General features: G+C 39.1%; 1 protein-coding gene and 1 non-coding gene across 10 annotated transcripts in view; both read left to right on the forward strand.

Moving 5' to 3' along the window:
* The window catches only part of MAPKAP1 (MAPK associated protein 1), a 242,271-nt gene that overhangs the window by 57,986 nt on the left and 156,649 nt on the right, over nucleotides 1-27,636 (forward strand). The window lies entirely within an intron of this gene.
* LOC113592928 (small nucleolar RNA SNORA72) lies at nucleotides 26,372-26,501 on the forward strand. The gene has a single exon (XR_003412930.1). It is a non-coding gene; the product is annotated as a small nucleolar RNA SNORA72 (small nucleolar RNA).

Below are 27,636 nucleotides of genomic sequence, written 5' to 3' on the forward strand. Positions count from 1 at the left end.
TGTGTGCCAGACAGCATGCCAGAAACTTTAAGTAGGTCGTCTGTAACGTACACAGTAACTCTGGGATGTAGATAGTGTTAGCTCCATGTTGATCTAGGTCTGGGAGAGATTGAGTAACTCACCCGAGATCACACCCTACTATATGGTAGGGCCCGCTTTCAATCCAGTTTATCTGACTTTGGAGTTTATACTGTGTGTTTAAGAAGAACCCCATATATTAAAATAAATATTTTTTAAATGCATTTTACTTCTTTGTCAAATATGTTAGTAGGATATAAGTAAGAAGCTCTAGTTTTCCTAACATTTAGCGTGAGAAAAAAATAGTCTTGGCTTTTCCTAGGTTGTTTCTGAAAGAGTATTTGATTCATGAGACCACGATTCTGTCACTTATTTGTCACTAGCTTTCTTTCTGACTTTGATTTCATCATCTCACCTTTCTGGGCTTAGTTGGCCAGTCAGAAAAATGAGGAGGATGACCAAGGTCAGATCCATCATTAGAATTAGATAATTTTGTGGTCAGTGTGAGACATTTAGGAACATTTGGAGACCCGTAAGTATTTAGGTTCTTTTTATGAGAATACTGTTGGCAAGGCAGATGATACATTCATCAAACATTTATTGAATATTTACCATGCTCCTAGCAGAGTAAGAGGTCCCTGGGGTGCATTGATAAAAGGATAGTCCCTGCCCTTGAGGAGATAGCGCAGAGTCTCATGAGGTAGACTATGGTGATCCAAGGACAGGAAGATTTGGAAGTACAGAGATGGGAGTCAGGCCTAGACTGAAGTGTTGATGGAGAAGTTGGTGGAGTCTTAAGCCCAGATGAGAATGATGTGGGGGTTCTGGCTGGAATCTTTATGATTTAGCTTTTCAGTGACTGCCCAGGTAGCTGCCTACCCTTCCCAGGAACCTAGAAATGCTGATTTAGTCTTTTTTTTTTTTTTTTTTAAGTTCATTTATTTATTTTGAGAGAGAGAGAGAGAGTGAGTATGCACATGCATGGGGTAGGGTCAGAGAAGAGAGAGGGAGAGGAAGAGAGAGAGAATCCCAAGCAGGCTCTACACTGTCAGCATGGAGTCCAATGTGGGGCTCTATCCCACGAACGTGAGATCATGAATGACCTGAGCTGAAATCAAGAGTTGGACACTTAACCGACTAAGCCACCCAGGCACCTCAGTGCTGATTCAGTCTTACGTATTAAAAAGCAGATGCCGTATCTGCTGCCAGGTCACATTCTTTTTCCTGGAAAATTTCTGCTTGTCTTCTTCAATAGCTAATTCAGAGGTCACTTCTTCCTTAACACTTCTTTGACTCACCTGATAGTAGCTTTCTCCTCTGTACTTCCACAGACCTTGTTTATGCCTCTTTAGAGAGCAGATTTTTCTCTTTCTCCCTCTTCTCTGTATACAGAGTGCCCAGCATAGTGCTTAGTAAATATTGGGAGGTAGGGAGAAACCTACATCTTGGTGGATTGGTTATATCTGAAGTAATTCAAATGACTCTAATGACAACCACAATAATCATAATAACGAGCATATATTGGGAGTTTGCCCTGTGCTAGACACAATTCTCAGTGCTTTGCATGTAATGATTAATTGAATTCTCACAACAGCCCTGTGACAAGGTATTATGATAATCCCCAGTTTGAGAGGTGAGGAGACTGAGGCCAGGGAAAGGTTAAATAACTTGCCTTAGGTCACATAGCTAGGAAGTGGGGAGTCAGCATTTGAGCCCAGGCACTCAAGCTGCAGACAGTATTCTTAATCTCTGTGTTATACTTGCATGATGTGTGAAGGGCTCCCAGAGGTCTTCACTTGTTATTGTGAGGTTAATTCTCAGACAGTTTTTAAGTGGCTCCATGTTTCCCCCAAGGGGTTGGCCACAAAGGTGGTGATCATTCCTTTTGCCCTGAGGTTTTCATAAAGCCTTTTTGCCAGTGGAATATTTGTAGCTGAAGCCATTTAGGAGACAATGAGGTGCTTAGGGACAGAGTGCTGCTGTTCTACCGATGACACAATGTTTTATGTGCTGCAGTCTTCAAGGGTGCAGACTCTGTTTCCTCAGGCCTGAATGATTGAGGGACATGAGTGCGAGTAAGCAGATTGCAGTTTAATCTTGGAAAGATCGAGGTAATTTGTACAGACCTGTAAGTATTTGGACTAGGAGAAAGGATGGTGCTTTCAGAAAAATATTAAAGTGTATTTTGTGTGCAAAACAAAGGGTCTTTCTGTGAAATTGGTAATGTCTAGGTGATTATTTTCAAAGAAAGATGATTTCCAAAGTGGGATTTAAGCCATTTAAAAGTCTGAAATGATTGGGGCGCCTGGGTGGCTCAGTCGATTAAGTGTCCGACTTCAGCTCAGGTCATGATCTCACAGTTCGTAAGTTCAAGCCCTGCGTCGGGCTCCGTGCTGACAGCTCAGACCCTGGAGCCTGCTTTGGATTCTGTCTCCCTCTCTCTCTGCCCCCTTCCTGTTCGTGCTCTTTCTCTCAAAAATAAACATTAAGAAAATTTTTTTAAATAAAAATAAAAAGAAGTAAAAATCTGAAATGATGGGAGTACTTTTCTTCTCTTTCTCTGCTCTCTCTTCACACTGTGTCCCTAAGGTCAGCCAGTGATTCCTTCTCAGCGTCCATCAGATTTGACGCTTCTCAAGGTTCATCCGCACTCCTTTGTTCCAGCACCTCTCACAGCTCATTTATGTTACCGCATCTTCCAGGCTGGCCTCCCTGCCACTTGTCCCCTCTCCCTCGGTGTGTCTCGTGCAGTTGTGGCCAGATGAACTATCCCCATTGCCCTCCTGAGGTAGCAGAACTAAACTGTCCACCTGACAGAGCCCTTCAGTGACAGCACCCTTTCCCCCACATACCTTCCAACTTAATTTGTACTGTTGAGCTCAGCCCTCATTTACTTATCACCTACCTTCCTGTTATAGGTCTGCTATTTTAATTAAGACGTCCTTTCTTAGTTTAGCTCCACAATAGCCCAGAGAGATAGATGTTTCTATTCTTATTGTATAGATGAGGAAACCAAGAGGCAGAAAGCCTCAGAAAGGAACTGGCATGTAGGTATAAAATAACTGGTGAATGAATAAGTGATTGAAAGCCAGTGATTAAGAAAGTTTGTGCAGTACTTGAACCTGGGCCAGTCTGATTCTAGATCTTCTGTCACCCTGCCTCCTAATGTAACCCCATTTTGCTTATTACTTGACAGTTTGGTTCTCTGACCACAAGCTGTTTGTAATTTTTCAAACCATTATTCCACTCATTTCTTCAGCCTGGACTACATTTAGCCCGTTTCCCCATTTTTCTTTAATTATTTTTTAATTTTTATATTTATTTATTTTTGAGAGAGAGAGAGAGAGAGTGAACACAAGCAGGGGAGGGGAAGAGAGAGAGGGGATAGAGGATCTGAAGCAGGCTCTGTGCTGACAGCAGAGAGCCTGATGTGGGTTTGAACTCACGAACCATGAGATCATGACCTGAGCCAAAGTTAGATGCTTAACCAACTGAACCACCCAGGCACCCTGCCCGTTTTTCTTAAGAACATAGGGCAAAACTCACGCTGATTGGTACTTTGGTACTTGAACCACTTTTCATCTGCCCATTCCTGTGGTGCTGTATTATTCACATATCTAATTAGATACTGATTTGTGGCATTTCTTTCTTTCTTTTTGTGTTTTAAAGATTTTAGTTTTAAACAATCTCTACACCCAGCCTGAGGCTCGAACTCACAACACCGACATCAAACATCCCATGCTCCACCGACTAAGCCAGCCAGGTGCCCCTGATTTGTGACATTTCTAATCAGGTCACATGTGTATGTGTTTTCAAAGTTAGACTCGTGAACTCTTTGGGCAAAGCACTGGGTATGATGGATTATGTGTCAGGCAGACTTGGGTCCTGGCTTTGCCACTTACTGTGCAATTTTGGATAAATAAGATCTTAACTTCTGTTGGACCCAGTGTCCTTTCCTTCCCAGCTCTGCTTTTATTCCTTGGTCCATAACAGGTCACCAGGGCATGTAGATTATCTTTCCATTTAATTAATGCTAAAAAAAAAAAAAAAGGTCTGGTAACTAGATACACTAGTAGACTTGTCCTGGTGCAGTATTTGGTTTAGAATTTTCTCCTTAGGAATTATGACCATTCCAGCAGTGATAGATTGAGTTTCCCACCCCACATATTACAGAATATGCAGTTATCTGACAGATATTACAGTTATAGCGTTGTTGAGGGGAGGGAGTTCTGAATTTTCTACTTTATTTAATTTGCCTTTATTGTGTCTTTGATAGATATGCACTAACACTTTCCTGTGCATTTTTTAAACCAGTATGTCCCATGGTATTTTTTAAGTGTTCGGTTTAGGGTTTTTTTTTCCTTCTTTCTATTCAGTGTTATTATTGTTCTCATCTGTATGTCTCTTTCAAGACAACTGCCTGTTCTAGGCATCACACCTGTCATTGGAGAGGTGTTTGCTGCCCTTGCCTGGCTCAGGGTCATGTTCATCTCAGAGCAGGTCTCCTTTTCTCTCGTGCGGCAGCAGTTCCCCAGCGTCCGCCCGACACAGGTCCTTGTCTGAGGAGGAGGAAGACTTGGGAATAGGGACTGTAATCTCTGCCTGGGAAGGCATCTCAGAGCAGCAGCTGCCCCCGCACACCACAGCCGGTGCCTGGAGGTCATACCTGGGGCAGACTGAGCTGAGCTGCTCTAGGCTGTCTGTATTTAAGCAGATATAGACATGCCCGCCTCCTCCTCCCCCCCCCCCCCCCCCCCGGCAGTTTTTATTTCACTTAATTTAGTGAAAACTTGAGCTCTTAGGCCACGCATATGCAGATGTATCCTTGCTCTGAAGGAACCTGCAGACTAGTAGATATACAAACCACAATAAAGAAGCATTAAGGAAATTTTCAATTAAAAACAACTTAAAAATCAAAATTTCATGTGTCTCTTTGAGCAGTAGGTGCTATAAATTGTCTTTGCATCTTTTAGTATAATTTAGTCTGTGTGTAATTTTACATTCTGCTTTTGCACCTACCTTCGTTGTTTTTGAACTTTTCTTTTTATATATTTCAAATAAATACCCCTTTTCAATGACTAGCTTACATTCCTTTGAGCATGTATTCCACAGTTTCCAGGCCTCTTTCTTAGACAGAGGCAGGGAAGGCAAAGGTAGGGAACGTTTTATCAAAAAAGTAGAGCCATGATCTTGCTCACTTCGGTCTGCGGTCTGAACATACAGTGGAAGGTAGGATTCTTGATTTTTTTTTTTTTTTTTAGCTTTTATTTAAAACTTACTTGTTTGTTTGTTTGTTTATTTATTTTTGAGCCGCAGCTGGGGATGCATATAAAGCAGTGCATAGAGAACATATATATGGGGAACATATAGAGAACAAGACTGGGAGATAGGGGAATGCAGTGATAGTTCATATCCAGTGATTTCAATTCAGTTTGTGAAGTATTCAGAGACGAATCTTGTAAGAAGAGGTTTGTGCCTCTAATGACGTTTGAGGTAAGTGGGGCTGTTTTAAGCTTTTTGCTGTTGGCATAAGTAGACATTTAAGAACATTGGATAAATCTTAGGGTAGAATTTGCAGGGCTTGGTGTCTTCCTGGCCCCGTGGAAACAGGCTTCGTGATGGGAAGGTCAGAATTGCAGGAGAACAGGGTACTGCTGTTAAATGCAGAGTGAGTAAGGATTAGGGCTGAAGAGAATGACTCCAACATTGGACTGGTTGGCTCTATCTGTGGACTAATTAGAGAGGGGAGGACTTTTCCACCCATTAGATTGTGATGGAGAAAAGGAGAAAAGATCATGATGGAGATCGTGATGGAGAGGACAGCAGTGAACAGGAGGGTTTTCCTCTTCCAAAGTTCTGTTCTTTCCTTGGTACATCCTTGTGATGAACTCTTTGCGTCTTGGTTCCCTTATGTGAAAAAACTGGGGTGATAGTACCTACTGGCCATGGTTATTTTGAAGGCTGGAGAATACCTGTACAGGTGCTCCTAGGCTGCTTTGTATCACTGTAATGAGTTATTCTATTAAGTGGTATGTTTTGGGACTTTGACTTTCTATCTCCCCTGTAACCCATCATCAAGCATTAGTATTATTTTCCACAGAGAAATTTAAACCACGTCTGATTTCACCAGGACTCAGTTTGCCCAAAGGAAATGGGCTGGTGAAGCTGTGTAATGTTCCTCTGCTAGGTAGAAAGGAGGTGAAACCATAATTGTTTCAGTGGAATTTTTTTTCCTCTTCTCCACCTTGTGAAAAGTGTATTCATATGTTTTAGAAGACTCCCCTATAAGTCTAATTCGATGACAAGAATTGCCATTATTGCTAAATTTATTACACTTTCACCTCTTTTCCCTGAGTGACTCATTATTGAGTCCTGGAAATGCAACTGTGTTTTTGTTTCGGAGGAGGTGGTGGTGAGGGAGAACTTGGGGATGACTTTTAAATAAGAGAACTTTGTATTATATTTATCTGTCTGGAGGCAATAAATCTGTTTCAGCAGATTAAATACAGACTTCTTTATAAAGCCCTATTTTCTCAAACCTCTTATCAGCAGCACTTGGCAGTAATCACACCTACGGAAACTTGTAATTTTCCTCAAGGAGGTGACACTGACAGAATTAAAAATGAAGGAGCCCCCCTGAAAAGCAAGTTCATTACAAATTAACAGTGGTCTTAGCAAAGCAGTGGGCTAAGGCGTGTCAAATAGCGATATGGATAAAGAAACCCAGCATTTTAAACTGTCAGAGCTGGGAGCAGGGCTAGCCTGAGAACAAATTAATCACATATTGTCAAGGCAAAGTTGCATCAAATTAACACATCGGATTCCAGCATATTAATGTTAGAATGCTTTCACCTGATTATTACTGCAAACCATTGCCACTCTTTGAATGCAAAGATATAATTAAATTGCTAAATAGAAAGTGCATATAATATCTCCACATGCATTTAGGATGCATGAGCTGAAAAGTGCACATCCTAGGAAGTGACAGATTCTATTTGTAGGGGGAAAACTTTACTTTTTTTCCCTTTTATTTACTTGGGAGTACTAGAGTATGAAATTAGAAAAGTTAGTTATGTTATTCATATCCTATATGAGTTAGATGAAATACAGATTTAATTTAACTGATTTGCTACACTGGCTATGAGTACATAATTACCTCTGTGTTTTTCTGGAAGAGAAATGGGAAAATGTTGCGCAATGGTCCTTTGCAACAAAATTGCCCATTACACGTAATCCTAGTGGTGGATTTCTTCAGAAGGTGCTTTGGAGAAACTAGATTGGCCATTATGACAACCGTCTTTTACATGGGGTTGCTTTCTAGCTCTGCTTAATATAGTATGTGTGTCTGATGATACTCAAAATGAGAACTCTGGCAGAAGCTCAGTTGCAGTTGACCTTTGTGATCAGGGATGCAGCCCAGCAGGAAGAACTTGCTCTGTCATAGTCCCTGCTTGTCCTGGGTTACACTTGGACCAGGCCTTCAGGTTTGCTATCTCTGCTACTCACATTTAGCCTTGCTGTCTCTGTTATTCACAGGCTGACTACTCCCCCCTGCCCTCTACCAAGCTCTGTTGGTCCTCTGAATTAAAATCTTCCTTAGATTTAGAGCTCAGTTTCTTTCTTGAAGACTCCTTTAGCAACCCAGGTATCCACAGACTTCTCTCTTGAGCTTGACATAGAGCAGTCTTAATTTACCAATCTCACTTAGTAGCAGTCAGGGGCTTGTAAACCTGGAAAAGGGAAGTAGTGATCATTAGGAGACAGCATGGGTTCACTTAGAACCAGGCAGGGTGAGATGACCTCATTTCTTTCTTGGGTAGGGTGATTGGCCAGATAGAGTACTGTGGTCATGGCAGTTGTGAATTTCACTAAAAAGCACCCTTGGCTGTCTCAGAGGTTACAAGAGTGTCGATGTCATTGCTTCCTGGGCATTTCTGCTTTGTAGGAGATCTGATCTAAGGCCTTAGTTCCCCCAGGGTCAGTGCCTCCTGCCTCTTAGCACTTTTCCATCTTGCTACCCCACAGAGTGAGTTTCTGAGCTCAGGCCTGCAAGCTGATTTTGATATTTGTGTCACTAGAATATATTTGTGAATTGTGTTGCAAAAGCCATATTTATTGTACTCTGATTACTTCTAAAAATGACTTTTGTATTATCCGTGCCTCTGCTAGTTTAGATGTTTAGGAGTAAGCCATGCCTACGTGCTTAAGTGTACAGAACAGTAGTGTTAATTTTATACACCTTGTTATGCAACAGATCTCTACAACTTGTTCATCTTACAGAACTGAAGCGCACGATTTCTCCTTTCTTCTGCACTCTAGCCCCTGGCAACCATCATTCTACTTTCCCTTTCTAAGAGTTTGATTGTTTTAGATGCCTCACATAAGTGGAATCTTGCAGTATTTGTTTTTTTGTGACTGGCTTATTTCACTTAGCATAAGGTACTCAAGATTGATTCAAGTTGTATCTGACAGGATTTCTTTCTTTTTTTGGACTCAGAATAGTATTCCATAGCATGTATGTATCACATTTTCTTTATCCATTCATCTGTAGGTGGATTTTAAGGTTGTTTCATCCTGTTGGCTATTGTGAATAATTGCAGTGAGCATGGGCATACAAATGTCTCTTCAAGATCCTGTTTTCAGTTCTTTTGGATATATACCCAGAGGTGGAATTGCTGGACCACATGATAATTCCATTTTTAGTTTTTTGAGGAACCTCTGTACACTTTGCCATAGCAGCTGCATCATTTTACATTTCTACCAATGGTGCACAAGGGTTCCATTTTCTCCACATTTTCACCAACACTTGTTATTTTCTGTTTTGGGGCTTTTTTTGCTTGTGTGTGTGTGTGTGTGTGTGTGTGTGTGTGTGTGTGTGTGTGTGTGTGTGTGTATGTTTTATGATGGACATTCTGACAGGTGTGAGGTGATACTCATTTTGGTTTTTGTTTGCATTGCCCTAATGATTAGTGATGTTGAGCATCTTTTCAGGTGCTTATTGTCCATTTGTGTATCTTCTTTGGAAAAATGTCCTTTGCCCATTTTTTTTTATTAAAAACATTTTTTTTAATGTTTTTATTTTATTTTTGCGAGAGACAGAGTGTGAGGGGGGAGGGGCAGAGAGAGGGGGAGACAGAATCTGAAGCAGGCTCCAGGCTCTAAGCTGTCAGCACAGAGCCTGACGCAGGGCTCGAACTCACCAACAGTGAGATCATGACCTGAACCAAAGTCACACACTTAACCAACTGAGCCACCCAGGTGCCCCTCCTTTGCCCATTTTTTAATTGGACTTTTTTATTGTTGAGTTGTAAGAGTTTTTTTAAGATATTCTGGATGTTAACCCCTTATCAGATATATGGTTTGCAAGTATTTCCCCTCCCTATTCTGTAGGTTATCTTTTCAATCTCTTGATTGTGCACAAGTTTTTCAGTTTGATGTAGTTTCATTTTCTTTTGTTTCTTTTGTTTCTTTTGTTGTCATATCCAAAAAAATCACTGCCGATAAATCCATTGTCCTCAAGATTTCCCCTATGTTTTCTTCTAGTGGTTTTATAGTTTCAGGTCTCACATTTAGGCCTTCAGTCCATTTTGAGTTAATTTTTGCAGTATGGTGTAACATAAGGGTACAACTTCATTGTTTTACATGTGGCCATCCAGTTTTCTCAACACCATTTGTTGAAGAGTCACATTCTTGTCTCAAATGACTTATAATGAGAGCACAGTTCATAAGTGGAGAGATAATGGTTAGAGCTTTTTCCTTCATATTTATGTGACTCTTCTTGATAATGTACATAGTGAACGATTTTATTTAAACTACTCTTTTTTGGGGTGCCTGGGTGGCTCAGTTGGTTGAGCGTCCAGCTTCAGCTCAGGTCATGATCTTGCAGTTTGTGAGTTTGAGCCCCGCATCGGGCTCTGTGCTAAAAGCTCAGAGCCTGGAGCCTTCTTGGGATTCTGTGTCTCCCTCTCTCTGCCCCTTCCCTGCTTGTGCTCTCTGTCTGTCTCTCAAAAAATGAATAAACGTTAAAAAATTTTTTTCATAAAAAAATAACCTTTTTCTTGTGGTAATCACTTTGCAGTAGATACATAGTCATTATGTTGGACACCTTTAATACAGTGTTATTTGCCAATTATTTTTCAATAAAACTGGGGGAAAAATACCTTTTCCCTGCCTCATTACCTGCATTCCATGTTCTGTGATTTCATGGTTCCTATTCTTTGCTTGTTATGTTCTCTCTGCCAGAATGCCTTCCCATGTCCGTGAATTTCTGTCTATTCAGTAAGATTCAGCCCGCATATGATCTCCTCTGACTTCCTCAAGTTCATTCCTGCAAGTAATACTTGGCACACTCCATTGTAATTATATTTATATAACATATAAATATATATAATATATTATACATAATATAATATATAATTACAGAGAATGTAAGCTCTGTTTGGACAGGGACAATGTCAGGTTTGTCTTTACAACCACAGTGACTAGCACAGATCCTGGTGGTCACATAGCAAAACTCAGTGTATGAACAGTCCCCCTTTGCCATAGACTGTAAAACTGTGAGGGGTAGGATGCCTAAGTTTATATGTAACTAGCTGAGCTTCTGTCTCCTCGATTCTCAAATTAAGAGTTGGAGAGTTCTCTGAGGTCCCTTCTGTCTCCAACAGTCGATGAAAATTTCATAGGGAATTCTTGTCCAGGAGCTTCATTCCCACAAATCCCACAAGATATGCCATCAAATAAGACAGCTCTTAACTTCTTGGGTGGGTGGGTGGGTGGGGCCCTAAGGAATTTTGCCATTCAAGAGTCAGGTGAAATAAAGTATGTTGGCTAAGCCTTGCCATTGTGTTCTGGTTCCAGCAGTTCTGTCTTTCATTGCAGGCAAGGCATCCCCATCCCCCCCTCTTTTTTGGCCTTACTGTTCTCATGTCTAAATTGAAAAGATGGATCAGTTTTTACGGTTCAGTGCATGTGTGATTGAGGGGGGGAAATGAATGTATTTGAAAGAGCATATTCGATATTTTAATGTTATGTAAGGAAAATAAAAAGTTTTTATACAGTACTTAGAAAAAAGTAAAGTTTGATGAAAAATTGACTATTGGAAATGTGAAGATAGAAGAAATTTTAATGACTATGGTGAGATACACCTCATCTTTATGGGATTGTGAGATTTTTATAGTCATCAGAAGGGGTCATGGGTTAAAGATGGTCATGAAACACTGCATTAGTTTCTGTTCCTATTCCGATTTTCTGTGATTCTATAATGATGAAAATTTTACAGAAGGCTTCAGTGGGATGAGCCCTGCTTACTTCTTATGTATTACCTACCATTTTTGTTTGCTTGTTTGCTTTTCTAAATTGAATCCTGACTCTACCATTTACTAGCCATACAACCACAGGCAAATCACTTAATTTCTCTCAGCTTTAATTTTTTTCATCTGTGAAAGGGATATGCACCTTCTTTATAAGATTGTAGTGAGAATTAAATTAGATACCCAAAGCTCTTAGCTTAGTGGCTGTACATCATAAATGTTCTGTTTATGTTATTACTGTTAAAGATTTTTTAAACATTAACCACTCACCTGTACCCAATCTGATTTTGGAACTTTGAGAGGTAGGAGTAGAAATTAGAAAACAATATTCGTTTTGTTATTGGCAAATCTGGTTAGGATCTTCAGCCTGATACGTTCATGTCTCTACTGAGTGTAGACCAGCACCATGCAGTAGAACTTCCTATGATGATGGAGATTTCTAGATCTGTGCTGTCCAGTTTGGTAGCCACTAGCCACATGTGAGTGGTTCTCTTGAGGGGAGCCTGGGTGGCTCCGTCGGTTAAGCGTCCGACTTCGGCTCAGGTCATGATCTCACAGTTCGTGGGTTCGAGCCCTGCGTTGGGCTCTGTGCTGACAGCTCAGAGCCTGGAGCCTGCTTCGCATTCTGTGTCTCCCTCTCTCTCTGCCCCTTCCCTGCTCATGCTCTGTCTCTCTCTGTCTCAGAAATAAATAAACATTAAAAAAAAAATTTTTTTTTTAAATGTGGCTAGTATGACTATGGAACTGAATTTTAAAATTCATTTAAGTTAATTTAAATTTAGGGGCACCTGGATAGATCTGTCAGTTAAACGTCCAACTCTTGATTTTGGCTCAGGCCATGATCTCACGTTTTGTGGGATTGAGCCCCATGTCGGGCTCTGTGCTGACAGCACAGAGCCTGCTTGAGATTCTCTGTCTCCTCTCTCTGTCCCACCCCCATTCCATGTATGCACACACATGCGCTCTCTCTCTCCAAAAAAAAATTAATTTAAATTTAAATAGTCATATGTGGCTAGTAATTACTGTGTTGGGCAATGTGGGTCTAGACATTGGGATGAGATTGTTAACTGCAGAGGAGAGAGACTTAGAAGTATTGTCTCATCCCCTTTCTGTGCCAGTAATGGGGTTAGAAAGAACTGGGCTCTCAGCCCTGATTCTAGAAGGCTGGCCAGGGTCCTAACCCTGAAATTTGAGCATAGAAACAACTGTTGAGCAGGCATCTCCGAGAGAGCCTGGAACAGTTGAGGCCATAGCAGGTAATTCAATCTTCCCGAGAAAAAGAGAAGGTACTAGTCTTCTCTATATTTCTAAAAGGGCAGAAAGACCTATTTTGTGGCTAATGCTAGGAAGCCTGGAAATAGAGTACTTCCTTCAATGGGTCCTACACTTATAGTGACTAAATGGTGTGCAGGGCATTTTCTCAACAATAAATTTTAAACTTTAATGCCTTAATGATAAAGACTTTATATTTTGCTTCATTTTACACTTTAAATATGACCGTGTATTTTTTTCTCGTGTGCCTGTGTGTATTTTTACCACGTAATTGGATGATCCAAGTGTAGCTTATCTTTTAGACAGAACAAAGACAGATACATAAAACTACAATTAAAATAAAATGTCTTATAAGCCTCTGCCCTGAATTCAATCTTATCTCATTTATACTGAATATGGTTTCTGGTAAGCTTATGAAAAAAAGTCAGCTGCTTCGTTGGAGTTTTTTTTTCTTTTTATTCTTTTAATCGGGGTTAAATATAAAAGGGCATTCTAGATGGAATAGCTTGCTTCTAGAAAGGGAAAAGCTGATGTTTCCTTTGAAATTTTCCCCAAAGAGCATCTTGCTTATAGACTAGCAGCATGTGCAGTGAGTGTGTAGTTTCATGGTGTGGGACATCCTGTTGTCCCTGAGTAACCAAGTGAATTTGAAATGACATCGTTTGGAACCAGATCTTACATTTGAGAATCTGTCTTGAAGTCACCATCGTATGTATAGCTCCCCCTCCCCTTATTAAAGTAATGGTTACACTTCTAAGCTCTTCAGTTGGTATCTTTTCTGATTAAGTATATTCACACTATTAAATAGTAGCCTCAAAGAAGCATGTGTAATTATGGGATATGAGCAGTTATTTCAATGACTGTGTAATTTATATAGTGAGGATATAGCATATCTAAAGCAGCTTCCAATTAATTAGAAAAGGCTGTTTAACCTACATGTATAAAAATTTCAATTAAAACATCTTTGCCAAACTTCTCGTCTGATTTTATTGTTTTTTATATGGCTCAGTTGAAACATCTCTGAAAATAGTTATTGCTTTGGAATGGCAAATCATTGATTAAGCATTTACTGTGCGTCAAGCATTGTGCTATTTTATATATATTATCTCATTTAATTCTCTCAACCACCTGTGAGATAGGTGACATCGCTGGTTTACAGATTTGAAACTTCTCTGAACCTCAGTCTTCTCTTCTTTGTACCGGGGTTAATATTACCTACTTCAGTGTGTTATGAGGATTAATTGAAATTAATACATGCCCACCTCAAAAGTAAGTACTCAGTGAATGGTAGTTGCTATTGTTATTCTTGTCTTACTATTTTTTATTTCATGTTTTAAAGGGGCGGTGCTTTTCATGATCCAAAAACATGAAAAGGTATCATACAGTGAAAAGTCTCTTTCCGTCCTGTCCCTACTCACCTAGTACCTACCCATACCCATTTTACTAGTCTGTTGTACATCTTCCAGAATGTTGATATGCAAATATGAATATATATTCTTATTTCTCTCCCCTTTTACATAAACTGTAATGTACTATTAATACTGTTCCAGAGGTTGCTTTTTTTGCTTACGTAAATACACGATATAACTTCTATAAGTTAGGATACAACTTGGAAATCACTCTGTATTACTGCCCAAAGAATTTCTCATTCCTTCATACAGCTGCGTAATATTCCATTGTTTGGAAATATAATTTATTCAGCCAGTTCCCTGTAGAGGGAGTCTTGAGTTATCTCTAATCTTCTGCTGTTACAAACAATGCAGCAGTGAATTATCCTGTACAATTGCCAGGTCAACGGGAATATGCATTTGTAATTTTTGTAAGTATTGCCAGATTGCCCTCCCTAGGGTTTGTGCCAATTACGTTCTAACCAGCACTGTAAGAGAGTGCCTGTTTCCTCATATCATCACCACAGAATCTAAAAATGTTTGGATTTTTGCCGGTCTTAATATGTGAAAAGCGAATCTGTGTAATTTTAATTTGTATTTCTCTTAGGAGTGAGGTTGGGCCTTTCATTTGTTTAAGAACTTTGGCAGTTTTGTAAACTTCCCAGACATATTGGATTTTTTATCTTGTTTTCTAGGAATTCTTTATGTATTAGGGAGATTAGTCCAGTTTATTATTTATCTTGTATATCTTTTGACTTTGTTTAGAGATTTTTTTTTGGACTATACACAATTTTTTTTAAAGAGTGAAATTTAACACTCTTTCCCTTTGTAAAAGAGTTTTTTCCTTTGTAGCTTCTGGATTTTGAATGTATTTGTTTGGGGAAATTTTTTTATATGCCTTGCATGTTTCTTAAGTTTATTCCTAGATATTTGCAATTGTTGCTATTATAAATGGGGTCTTACGTTCTGATTCTGTTTGTGTACGTGAAAGCTGCTGATTTCTGTGTTTATTTTGTATTCCTTTACATTACCAAATTCTCTATTTATAGTAGTTTTTAACTAGTTCTTACAGGATTTCTATATATATAAGAATATTATTTTATATAATAATACATAGAATAATATAGTGATTTCATCTTACTTCTTTCATTTCTACTTTTATACCTCTGACTGCTTTCTCTAGTGTTGTTATTATCATTGTCATTGCTGCCACCTCCAAGTACTTGACATTAAGCTAAAAGTTGGCATTAAGTAAATGATCATTCTCTCTTTAAAGTGCAAGATGTAAACATCACTAAAATGTAGCTAGCCAGTGTTAATGCCAAGCAGGAAATACTAAGATGAATTTTAATGAGTGATAAAGGGAGAGGGGAGTTGAAAAATGTCTTTGTATTCTAGTGACCCTTTCCTGCAGTGCTTATAAGATCCTGTATTAAATAGGGTAGGTATTTTGATTTTGTTTTGTTTTGTTTTTTTGCCATTGTTGAAAAATATCATTTGAGGCGTGTATTTTTTTTTCCTTAGAAATCACTTAGTATTCTTTTTCTTTCTTTCTTTTTTTTTTTTTTTGTTTTTCCTACTCTGGAAAAAAATCAGTACTTGACAATATACCATAAGATTATGTCTTTGTGTTCTAGTAATAATCTTGCATCTTACCAAATATAGACCAACATTTGAATTAGCAACTGAAATCCTTTTGAAGTTTTCCAGAGCTTCAATTAAACTTAGTAGGAATTTTAGATATTTTTTCCTGTGAACATTTCTGTCCTTGATTCATAGTAGTCCTATAATGAATTGTCTCTAGCATTCAGCATTCAGCATTCTGCTTTGAGAGGGTTTTTTGATTTGTAAACTGTAGGGGACCAGAGAATTTGCAGGAGGAAAGAATATGAAGAGAAGTTGTTAAAAATGCTTTTAGCATGTAATACATATTTCTCTTTCCCTTCGTCTCTCTATAAGTCCTTAAAGAAAATTGTTGGTTACTTGGGCATAATTGGGTACTTTTCTTCTCCACATAAGCTGGAAAGTTTGTGAGGCTCCTTATCCATCTTTGAAATATAGATATGGGCTTACTTGTAAATATGTCTTAAAGTTTTGAAAATTAAATCTTGAGTAAATATGGAAAAACAGTGTAAAAGTATATATAAGATAGAAATAAGTGTGCAATAATCACTCATGTCCCCGTCACCCAGCGTGGGAGGAAGAATATCACTTTTACTTTTGAAGTCCCTTCTGTATCCTTGCTCTCCTCCCGTTCACAGAAGTGTCTTTCATTCCCTTGCTTCTCCTTATAGCTTTATGTCTTATGTTTGTGTTTCTAAACAATACATTTTTGAACTTTATGTAAATGGAATTGTGCTTCAGGTATTCTGTGATATTTTTCTCTCAGCATTATGTTCCTGAGATTCACCTGTGTTGATGCCTGTAGCTGTAATTAAGTCATTTTTCTTAATGGAGAAATTCCATTGTATGAGTATACTACAGTTTATTTATCAATTCTATTGTTGATGGACCTTTGGGTTGTTTTTGCTACTGCAAACAATTTACATGTGCAAGAATTAACCCAAGGCAGAGGCTTACACACATTTTTGACCATGAATCACATCTATAATAAGAGATAACATTTTATATCCCGACCCAGTACACATACCTGTATGTGTACATATGAATATACAACATATGGAAGCAAAATTTTCACGTAAGAATACTTAACCTTCACTAAGTGCAAATGCACTCTGATACTTTTTTTTTTCTCTAGTCTATTGTAGTTTATTAAAGAAATATTGATCAAAATTGGCTAAATTGATTTCCCAACCCTCAGGACCATGGCTTGAAAAATCTTTTTCCCAGAATACATTTAGATTTGAAATTACAGAGTCACAGGACATGTATGCAGCTTCAGCCTTAATAGATGATACCGGATTGATTTTCCAAAGTGGTTATTCCCATTTACACTCCCTCCAGCAGTGTGTTCAGTGTCCCAGTTATCCCGTCAGACTTAATCTTGTCCAGTCTTACAGGTATGAAATTGTATCTCTCTGTGATTTTAATTTGTGTTTCTCAGATTATAACTGGAATCAAACATCTTTTGTATGTGCATTGGTTATTCATGTTTCCTGTTCTATGAAATACTGTTCACATCTTTTGCCCATTTTTGTTTATAATTTCTTATTGATTTGAAGGAATTTTTAAAAATGTATTTTGGGTAGTAACCATTTTTATAGATGTGGATACCAGCCATTCTGTTGCAGATATGTTGTTCTGATTTGTGGCTTGTCTTCATTATCTTTGTGGTGTTTTTTTGATAAATAAATTCTTATTTTTAATGTATTATATTTATGAACTTTTTACTTCATTACTTAGACTTTTTTTTTGTCTTGTTTAAGAAATCATTCCCTACTCCAAGATCAGAAGGATATTTTCCTATGTTGTATTTAAGTTTTTGTATTTAAATAAGCTATCTAGAATTCTTTTTTTTTTTTTTTTTTTGCGTAGTGTGAGGTAAGGGTACGATTTCACCTCTTTTTCTGGATGGTGGATCAGTTGTCTGGGCATTAGTTATGTAAGTCTCATTTCCTCCTGATCTGTGGTGATAACTGAGTCACATATTTATCACACTTTGTGTGCTATTTCTGGGCTCCCTTTTTTTCCAGTGGTTTGTTTTTCCACACGTTAATACCACACCATCTTAATTATCTCAGACTTAAAACAATTTCTTTTTTTTTTTTTTTTAATGTTTGTTTATTTTTGAGAGAGAGAGCACAAACTGGGGAGGGACAGAGAGAAAAGGAGATACAGAATCCAAGACAGGCTCCAGGCTCTAGGCTCTGAGCTGTCAGCACAGAGCCTGACGTGGGGCTCAAACTCATGAACCGTGAGATCATGACCTGAGCCGAAGTCAGATGCTCAACCATCTGAGCCACCCAGGCACCCCAAAACAATTTCTGATACATGATCATGCCCCTTAAACTCTTCCTTCTTATTTATGAGTGTCCTGTGTATTCTTGACCTGTTTCCTTATGATCCATATAAACTATGAATCTACTTGTCAGGTTTTTAAAAAATTCCTGTTGAGATTTTGATTGGACTGAATTTGTAGATTAGTAGGGGAATTAACATCTTTACCATTTTGAACATGTATATCTCTTCATTTACTTAAATGATCTAAAATAAAATGTCTTTCATAAAATTTTATAATTTTCTCCATAGAAGTCTTTATCTGCTTTTGAATGTTTGTTGGGACTTGCTAATAAAACTCTTTTTGCAGATTAGGATCCCATGGGAAGCCGACTCTGAAATGGATAGAGATAAACATGCAGGAAATTTATGAGAGAGTGCTTTCTGGATCAACAGCTGTGAGGAGAAGTGAAAAAAACAGGATTGGGTGGAAGCAGGAGGTGGGCAGCAGTGCTAATAACATCATGGGGCAATCTGAAACTAAGATGACACTTCAGGGTTGCCACAAGTTGGGATAAGGCAGTCAGGCCTTTATATCCCTTGCATCTGACTTCTCATTGGGCTCTAGCCGCTCTGAGAAGGGAGTGTGATCTTGGATTAGGTGGCTCTATCAGCCTGTTTAATTCCAGGGAAGGACTAGCAGCTGATAGCCAGCAGCCATCCCAGCAGTTGAGGAATATGCCCTTCATTCCTGAAGATGACATCTGGATGGTATAGCCAGTGACCATGTCAGTCTGCCCTTCATACCATTTGTGTTTATTGCTTCATGAATGTTCTGGGACCATTGCTTCACATCTGTGGTGGGTGTCTTTTCTTTGGGGAAACTTATACAAGGAAGGTTAGTGGAATAAACTACAGTCCCCATTTCTGCAACTGATCTTGAGGCCACAACTGAACTCACCCCACTCTTCGAGAATCCATTTTAGTCCCTACCGTTTCTGCTAGTCTGGGTGGCTCTTATGGTAGGATGACTCAGACCCTTATCCCTGAGGGTCCAAGTCCCTGGTCAAAGGCTGTGGCTGCTTCACTTGTCCTTTTATTATCAAAATTGGGCAGAAGAGTAACAAAATATGCCCAAGTATATTTACTAGCCAGACATGTTCCGTCCTGCTTCTGTTGTCTAACAGTAGCCCTGCCTTCTGATGAGAATTAATTACCCCTGTCAGGATAGTGCTTTTTCTTCTTGCCTCATATCCCTTGACATGAGGAGCCTGGGTGGCAACCATAGTTTAATATTTGTCTCCTTGTGGAAGTGTTCTCCCTCTGGGAACCAGGTTCTCTAAATCCACAGAGCCCCAGTTTCTAGAGATTCCCCAAGTGGGTCACTGGTAATAACAGCTAATGGGGCCACTCTTGCTTCTTCTCCTTGCTTCCTAGAACCATGTATTTTGCCTGCTGGGGACATACTATCATATAATGGCTGTTGACTTTTAGTACATATGTTGCATCCTAGAGATGGCATCCCAGCATTACAGGGTGTCATCTCTGAGCCGGTGCCTTATCTGTACCTTCAACGTGTTGTTCATTCTTTTAGACCAACAGCTTTTGGATAGTATGGTGTATAGTATGACCAGAAGATCCCATGGCTATGTGCTACCATCTCCTTTGCTATAAAATGGGTTCCTTGGTCTGGTGCAATATTATGTGGGCTGCCGCTTTGTTGGATCAAACACTCTGCAATAACGGTGGTAGCTAAGGCATTACTGGCAGGAAGGGCAATCCCATGCTTGAATATTTGTTGGTCTCATCCAAAACCACTTTTAGAGTAGAAGGGGTCCAGTGCGTTCAACTTCACACCAATGGCTGGTTGGTCATCTTAGGGTTGATGCTGTATTGGGGACTCAGCATTCTTCTCTGTTGCTGTCAGGTTGGATATTTGACAGTAGGCAGTAGGCAGTATCAGCCTTGGTGAGCGGGAAATAATGGCGTTGGGCCTATATATAGCCTCAATCTCTGCCACCGTGGCTACTCTATTCATGTGTCCTCTGTGCCAGCGCTGGGGAGACCAATCACAAAGAGACTGGCTGAAGTTAAAGCAAGTCTGTGTTGGGAATCCTACTAGGAGGACTTACAGGACTCAGCATATAGTTGCACTCATGTCTATGATTTATTACCACAAAAAGATACAAAGTACAATCAACAAAGGGGAAAGGCATATGGAATGAGGTCCAGGTATACATTTCTAAGAGGCCCCTCTCCAGCATCACACAGGACATGCTTAAGTCCCCCAGCAGTGAGTTTTGTCAACACGGGTGAAATATTCTCTACTAGAGAAGCTTATTAGCGACTCAGTGCCCACGGTTTCTATTGGAAGCAGTCACATGGGCACCCTCTGCCTAGCATGTACCAGAATTCCAGAGTCCTAGAAGGAAGGCAGGTGTTCAGCATAAACTATTGTTGTTTGCATGGTTCAGGCACAGTGAGCCACTTTTGCTGGTTAGGGCAGTGGGAACTCTACTGAGATCCATGTTCCCAAGAGTCTACATATTTTGACCTCCTGACATTTTGCCTTCACTTTGACTTAAAGATGATGAACAACCTCATTGTCCCAAACTCTGACTATTGGGAACGTTCCCCATCACTTTTGTCTTTTAAGGCCACTCCTGAGTGGGGCTGCAGTGTAGCCATGGTCCATTTTCAGCTTCAGCAGTGTCCAACAGTTCTTGAAGTGTTGATACTCCTCTTTGTCAGTTTATGATTGCAAAATGGCCATAGATACTTTAGGGAATCACTGCAATGCTTGCTTGCTGTGGACGTGCAGGCCCTTCTTCCTTTAGCTTTAGCTCATAATCTCACATTTTTGGGATATGTCTATCCCTAGCTATTTTTAATTCCTATTGCTTCCTATTTGATACATGAATTATTTATGTGTTTCTAAATTTCCAAACCTATTAGGTTTTTATAATTTTGCTTTTTAGTTATTGATTCTAACTTTATTGTTTTGTGGTTAGAGAATCTGGCCTAATGATACCAATTATTTGAAAATTGTTGAGCATGGTTTTATGTTCACCATTGTGGGTCACTTTTCATAAATATTACCTGTGAACCTGGAAAGAATGCTGGAGCAATGCTGCCGTTGGTTGCAGGATTCTAAATTTGTCCATTAGGTCGAGCCTGTTGTGTTAAAATCTGTATCTTTATTGATATTTTTTGTCTGTTTGCACTATCAATTAGACAAAGATACATTTGAATCTTCCACTGTGTTGATAGATTGCTTTTTTTCTCCTAAAGTTCTGACAGATTTTTCTCTTCCATATTAGGAGGTTATGTTTTTAGGTTCACACAAGTTCAGAATTGTTTCTTCCTGGTAAATTGAACTGTTTGTCGTTTGTGACTCTATCTTTAGAGTCACCCCTACTCCCCTTATGTAACTATATCTGCTCCATTTTGGTTAGACTGGTATATGGACGCTTACATGTTTAGATACAAATTTTTCTTGTTTTTCTTCTTTGGGTTTCACTGGGTTTTTTGAGTCTGTGCAGTGGTTTCTTTCATCAGCTCTGGAAATTCTCTGCCATTCTCTTTTCAGGTTTCACCTCTGCGCCTTTATTCATCACTCTCTTCTTCTTAAATTCTAGTTAAACTTGTTAGAATATGTTCCTCAGTCTTCCATATCTCTTAACCTGCTTTTCATACTTTCTCTGTCTCTCTTTGGGTTACATTCTAGGGAATTTCTTCAGTTCTATTTCCCAATTCACATATTTTCTTTTTAGCTATGGAATTCATACATTACACTTATAATTTTAGTCAATGGATTTTTCTTTTTTATTTTTTTTAAGTTTATTTATTTTATTTTATTTATTTATTTATTTATTTTGGGAGAGAAAGAGTGAGCACGTGTACATGTGACCAGGGGAGGGACGGAGAAGGGGGAGAGGGAGAGAGAATATCCCAAACAGGCTCTGCATTATCATCGGGAGCCCAATGCCAGCCTTGATCTCACAAATTGTGAGATCATGACCTGAGCCAAAATCAAGTGTTGGGCACTTAACCCACTGAGCCACCCAGGTAGGTGCCCCTGGATTTTTCATTTCTAGAAGTTCCATTTTGATATTCTAAAAATCTGCTTGGTAATTTTTAAAACGTTTTGTTAAGAAACATTTAATAATTTTCTCAGTAATAGTTCAGCGAACACCCTTATACGTACCACCTGCATTCATTAGATGTTAACATTTTTCCATATTTGCTTTATGTATCTTTTATTTAGCCATTTCAGAATTGCCATTCACTCCTAAATACTTCAGCTTGTATCTCCTAAGGATACTGACATTGTCTTACTCAACCATAATATCAGATCACAACCTGGGTAAGATTTTACAGTCTCTTGCTCTTACCTATATTTTTAATACTTTACATTTTTTTCTTTAAACATTTATTTTCTGTTTTATTTCTGATCATTCTGTTAACTTCAGTCTTTGTGGGTCTTTTAAATGATACTTTCTGTGTTTTATGATTTGAGGCTGGAGCAACTTATTTTTTGCAACTTTTTCTTTTGGAATTATTGAGTCATACAGGTTCCTCCTGCAAGGCTTTGTTTGCTTTTGTCTGGGAGCTGGGGCCACTACCAGCCCAGGATGACTTTTTTTTTTTAAGATTTTATTTTTTTAAGTAATCGCTACACCCAACATGGGACTCAAATTCACAACCCTGAAATCAAGAGTTGTATGCTCTACCAACTGAGTCAGCCAGGCACCCACCCCCCCCCCCCCCCCCGCCCCCAACTCTCCAGGATGACTTTAAATTCTTGGTTTGACTCTTTCTGGTCCACCTATCAGGTAATGTGAATTTGGCATGAAAATCTTATGTGAAGGTTGTGGTTATAAAGTCTCAGGAGAAAAAAATTTATTTTGGACATCAAGTTTTCCTTGTCAGGTGAGGGGACCTTAATTCTAATTTACTCTCACATCTGGGTTTTTGGAGTTCCAGCTTTATTATAGATTATGGATGGGGTGTCTTGTGTGTCCATCTGACGAAGAAAGCAGACACTTAATGTCACTTTGGCAAATACCATCAATATTGGCAAAAAATGTGTTCTGTTTTCTTCCCACGTTGCCCATGTCACTTAATTTTGGGGCCTTTGTGAATTCCTTGAATACTTGCTAGCCTATTGAATTAAGTAAAATTAATGTTTTATATTTCATCAAAAAATTTTTTTAATGCTTATTTATTTTTATTTTTGAGAGAGAGAGAGAGAGAGAGAGAGAGACAGACAGATGGATGCGAGCAGGGGAGGGGCAGAGAGAGGGAGACACAGAATCCAAAGCAGGCTCCAGGCTCTGAGCTGTCAGCCCAGAGCCTGACATGGGACTTGAACCCATGAACCATGAGATCATGACATGGGCCAAAGTCGAACACTGACCAACTGAGCTACCCAGGTGCTCCTCAAAATCTTTAGATGTTTTCTGTTAGACTGTTGGTCAGGGTACATATTTTGCCATGTGGCTGAAACAGAAGTTCTTCTGTAAAACAGAACATATTTTTTTAATGTGTTGTATTAAATGCTATGGAAAGAATATTATAGAAGGAAGAGCAAGATATAAAGAGACAATTTATGCATAAATATATCATCATTCTTGACTTCATGAAAATGTTGATTCAAAATAAAAGGCTTTTCCTCACAAAAAAAAACTTTAAAAATATATTGGTTTTAAAGAGAATTAAAATAGTTAAAGATTGTGGTCTTTTGAATCCTGTCAGACCTGGGTTTCCATCTGAGTTCTCTCTCTAGCTGTGTGACTTTTGATGATTCCTTTAACTTCTTAGCATTTTTTAATCTGTATCATGGAGTGAGAGCAGTTTTGCAGATCAAAAGAGGGTAATATATGTAAAGGGCTCAACCTGGCACCTGACACACAGAGTAAATGTTAGCTGGTTTTAATTTTAGCCATTCTCTTTCCAGAAGTGCTCAAGGTGTTAATATAGAGTGTTAAATGTGAAATATAGAGTGTATCTCACATTATACATGTAATAGTGTAAAACTGAATATGGGTATGTGGGAGACACAACCATAAAGGGAAAAGCAAGAAAGGCTCCACAGGATCAGAAAATGAAGAGGAGGGATGCCTGGGTGGCTCAGTCAGTCAGGCGTCTGACTCTTAGTTTCAGCTCAGGTCATGATCTCATGGTTCATGGGACCAGGCCCCATGTCGGGCTCTGTGCTGACAGCATGGAGCCTGCTTAAGATTCTCTCTCTCTCTCTCTCTCTCTCTCTCTCTCTCTCTCTCTCTCTCTGCCCCTCCCCCCCAATAAATTAAAAAACTTAAAAAAAAAAAAAAGAAGAAGAAGAAGATGAGGAAAGCAGTATGAAGTTTGGCAGGTGACCAAAGCTAAGAAGGCCCTCTGGTTCCCCTCAGCTTTCTAAAGACTTGGATGTAGTAAGTAAGTATATTCTCCACTTTAGCTTTTTCTTTTGTGTTCCCTTTTGTTAGTTCAGGAGCATATATATCCCTACCCCTTTGGGTCAAAGGGAATTCTGACTTCCTGTGGCCCAGGGGAACTGCCTAACACATTTTAGGATAAGGAAGCTTATGCCCTTATATAGGGACCTCAAGGATAGTTAGGGATTTTCATTCTCACCTGTTCAACAGGGAACCGTTTGGCATCCCTAGAGTTCTGGACGTGCCTTATTAGAAAAGAGACATAGTTGCATTCTTCTGAATAGAAAAATTTACAATAAACAGTAATACAGAAATATATACCATGCAGCATCAGCATATATCAGATAATATGAAGCATTTAGACTTTTTTCCTCTTCCCCCTGGTAGGGCCTCAGTGTAATTCTTATATAACTTTTCATTAGGCTCCAATGTAGAGCGTCAGAAATAACAGGAAATTGTGTAGCCCACTCCCATCTAACCTTTTGCTCATATTTTTGCATGCCGAAAGACAAGAAAAGTGTGTCTTATTCATTGTCTTTATATATTTCTCTTGGTACTACTGTTGTCGCTTTAGTTTTTTAGTAAAGGAAATTGGCTTATTTGAAATGTTTGTCTTAATCCTCTATGGAAATATCAGTTTACGGGAAGGTTAAGGCAGCTCATTTGGGCCCCTCTCAGAGTCTCTGCTGCAATTGTCGGAAAGGAAACCCCAGGGAAACCCCCGAGCACAGGCTTCACAAGAGCAGTGGCTGCGCAGAAGACAACACTCTAGATGCTTTATCAGGTGCTGTCTGGAGAGCAGAAATAATGGTCTGAAGGTAAAAATGCTGATGTCTCCACTTTCCCAACTTAGCACAAACATCTTCTTTATCTTTGGTGGATTTTGGTGCCACAGAGGCGGCTCCAAGAAGCCTTAAATGCAAGTGTGATTGCTTTTACATCCTGGCTTTGAAAGCATGGTGTTTGGGGATTTCCTTGACTTGAATTCTTTCTTTCTTTCTTTCTTTCTTTCTTTCTTTCTTTCTTTCTTTCTTTCTTTCTTTCTTTCTTTTTATTTTTTTAAAGGGAGTAGATTCATAGCATCCACTGTCAGTGCCATTTCCCTTTCTGTGATGACTTGTTCACTGTTTACATGAAAGGTTTCAGGAAGTAATGTAAACATAAATAGATATACGAACAAATAAATGAAAAGCTATGCTGCCTTTGTCACATAGCGAAAAGGTGTGACTATAATGGGAACACAGTACTGTCTGATTAAAACTTTAGGATTTTTCCTGGAAACTTTGAAACATGTCTGATTTTTTCTTTTCCTTTTTATTTTTTTATTTTTATTTTTTTAACGTTTATTTATTTTTGAGACATAGAGAGACAGAGCATGAACGGGGGAGGGTCAGAGAGAGGGAGACACAGAATCTGAAACAGGCTCCAGGCTCTGAGCTGTCAGCACAGAGCCCGACGCGGGGCTCGAACTCACGGACCGCGAAATCATGACCTGAGCCAAAGTCGGCCGCTTAACCGACTAAGCCACCCAGGCGCCCCTCTTTTCCTTTTTAGATAACGCTGTGAAAAGGGAGAAATGGTACCCTAGAATGCCATGCTTACACTGGAACTTTGAATGTATCATCATCCTACTCACTGCAGGTGCTGGTATGAAATACTATCATTGCTGAGGCTTGCTTGCCTACTGACATGTCCGTCCTTTGGAAGCCCCAGAAAGTGATTTGTAAATTATTTGCTTCTTGTCGCCATACAGTTGTTTTTTTTTTTAAGTTGGTGTTTTTGTTTTTTGTTTTTTTGCCATCTTAACCATTTTGAAGTATATAGTCCAGTGGTGTTAAATGCATTCATAATGTCTTAGAGTAGTCCACCCTTATCCACAGGACATATGTTCTAAGACGCCCAGTGGATACCTAAAACTGTGGATACACCTTATGTGTACAGTTTTTTTCCTATACATACATACCTATGATAAAGTTTAATTTACAAATTAGGCACAGTAAGAGATTAACAATAATAAAATAGAACAACTGTAACTATACTGTAATAAAGTTTGCAAATATTCGTGCTGTTCTGATTTTGTAATAATCAGGGCAGGCTAAACATTCACTATATTAAGACCATGCATGTCCCCAGACCTGGTTCTTTGCCTAGGTCTGGTTTTCTCAGTTGTGGTGATAAACCAAGTATTACTGATATTATGCATCTTATGTGGGAAATGTCTGTGACTCTAGGTATCTGATCATCCTTGAGAAATGACAGTGCAGTTGGCATAGTAACTTTTGAAAATAACCACTGCTAACTTGATGATTACCACTTGCTTAAAATGAATCGTAAAGCTAAAAAAAAAAACAAGACTACGTGAATGTAGTCTCTCTTTTTCAAAGCACCTTATTGTACTGTACTCACCCTTCTTGTGTTGTGAAGTGATAAATAGCTACATGATGAGATGAAGTGAGGTATGTGATGTAGGAATTGTGATGTAGCCCGAAGCTATTATTGACCTGACAATATGTCCGAAGGAGGATTCATCTGCTTTTGGACCATGGTTGACCACAGGTAACTGCAACTGTAGAAAGCGGAAACTGCAGATAAGAGCGGGACTACTGTGTAATCATCACCTCCATCCATCTCCATAACTCTTTTCATCTTGTAAGACCGAAACTCTACATCCATTCAACAATAACTCCCCTTTCTTTCCCCCTTCACTCCAGCCCCTGGCGGGCACACTTCTACTTTCTGTCTCTGTGATTTTGACTAAGTATCTTGTATAAATGCAGTCATACAGTACTTGTCCTTTTGTGACTGGTTTATTTCATTTAGCATAATCCTCAGGGTTCATCCATGTTGTAGCAGATATCAGAATTTCCTTCCTTTTCAAGGCTGAAAAATGTTCCATTGTGTATATACACCACATTTTGCTTCTCCATTTATCTGTCCATGGACACTTACGTTGTTTCCATGTTTTACCTATTGTGAATAATGCTGCAGTGAATATGAGTGTACACATATCTCTTCCAAGACCCTGCTTTCAGCTCTTGTGGGTATATACCCAGAAGAGGAATTTCTGGGTCATTTGGTAATTCTATTTTTAATTTTTTGAGGAACCTGCAAACTGTTTTGCACAGAGGCTGTACCATTTTACTTTTCTACCAATAGTGCACAAGATTTCCAGTTTCTTCACATCCTCATCAACTTGCAGTTTTCTGTTTTATTTTTTTTAAGTTTATTTATTTTGAGAGAAAGAGAGCGAGCAAGCACGTGTGCACATGAGCTGGGTAGGAGCAGAGAGAGAGGGAGAGAGAATCCCAAGCCGGC

The sequence above is a fragment of the Acinonyx jubatus genome, chromosome D4, assembly GCF_027475565.1.
Source record: "Acinonyx jubatus isolate Ajub_Pintada_27869175 chromosome D4, VMU_Ajub_asm_v1.0, whole genome shotgun sequence".
NCBI lineage: Eukaryota > Metazoa > Chordata > Mammalia > Carnivora > Felidae > Acinonyx > Acinonyx jubatus.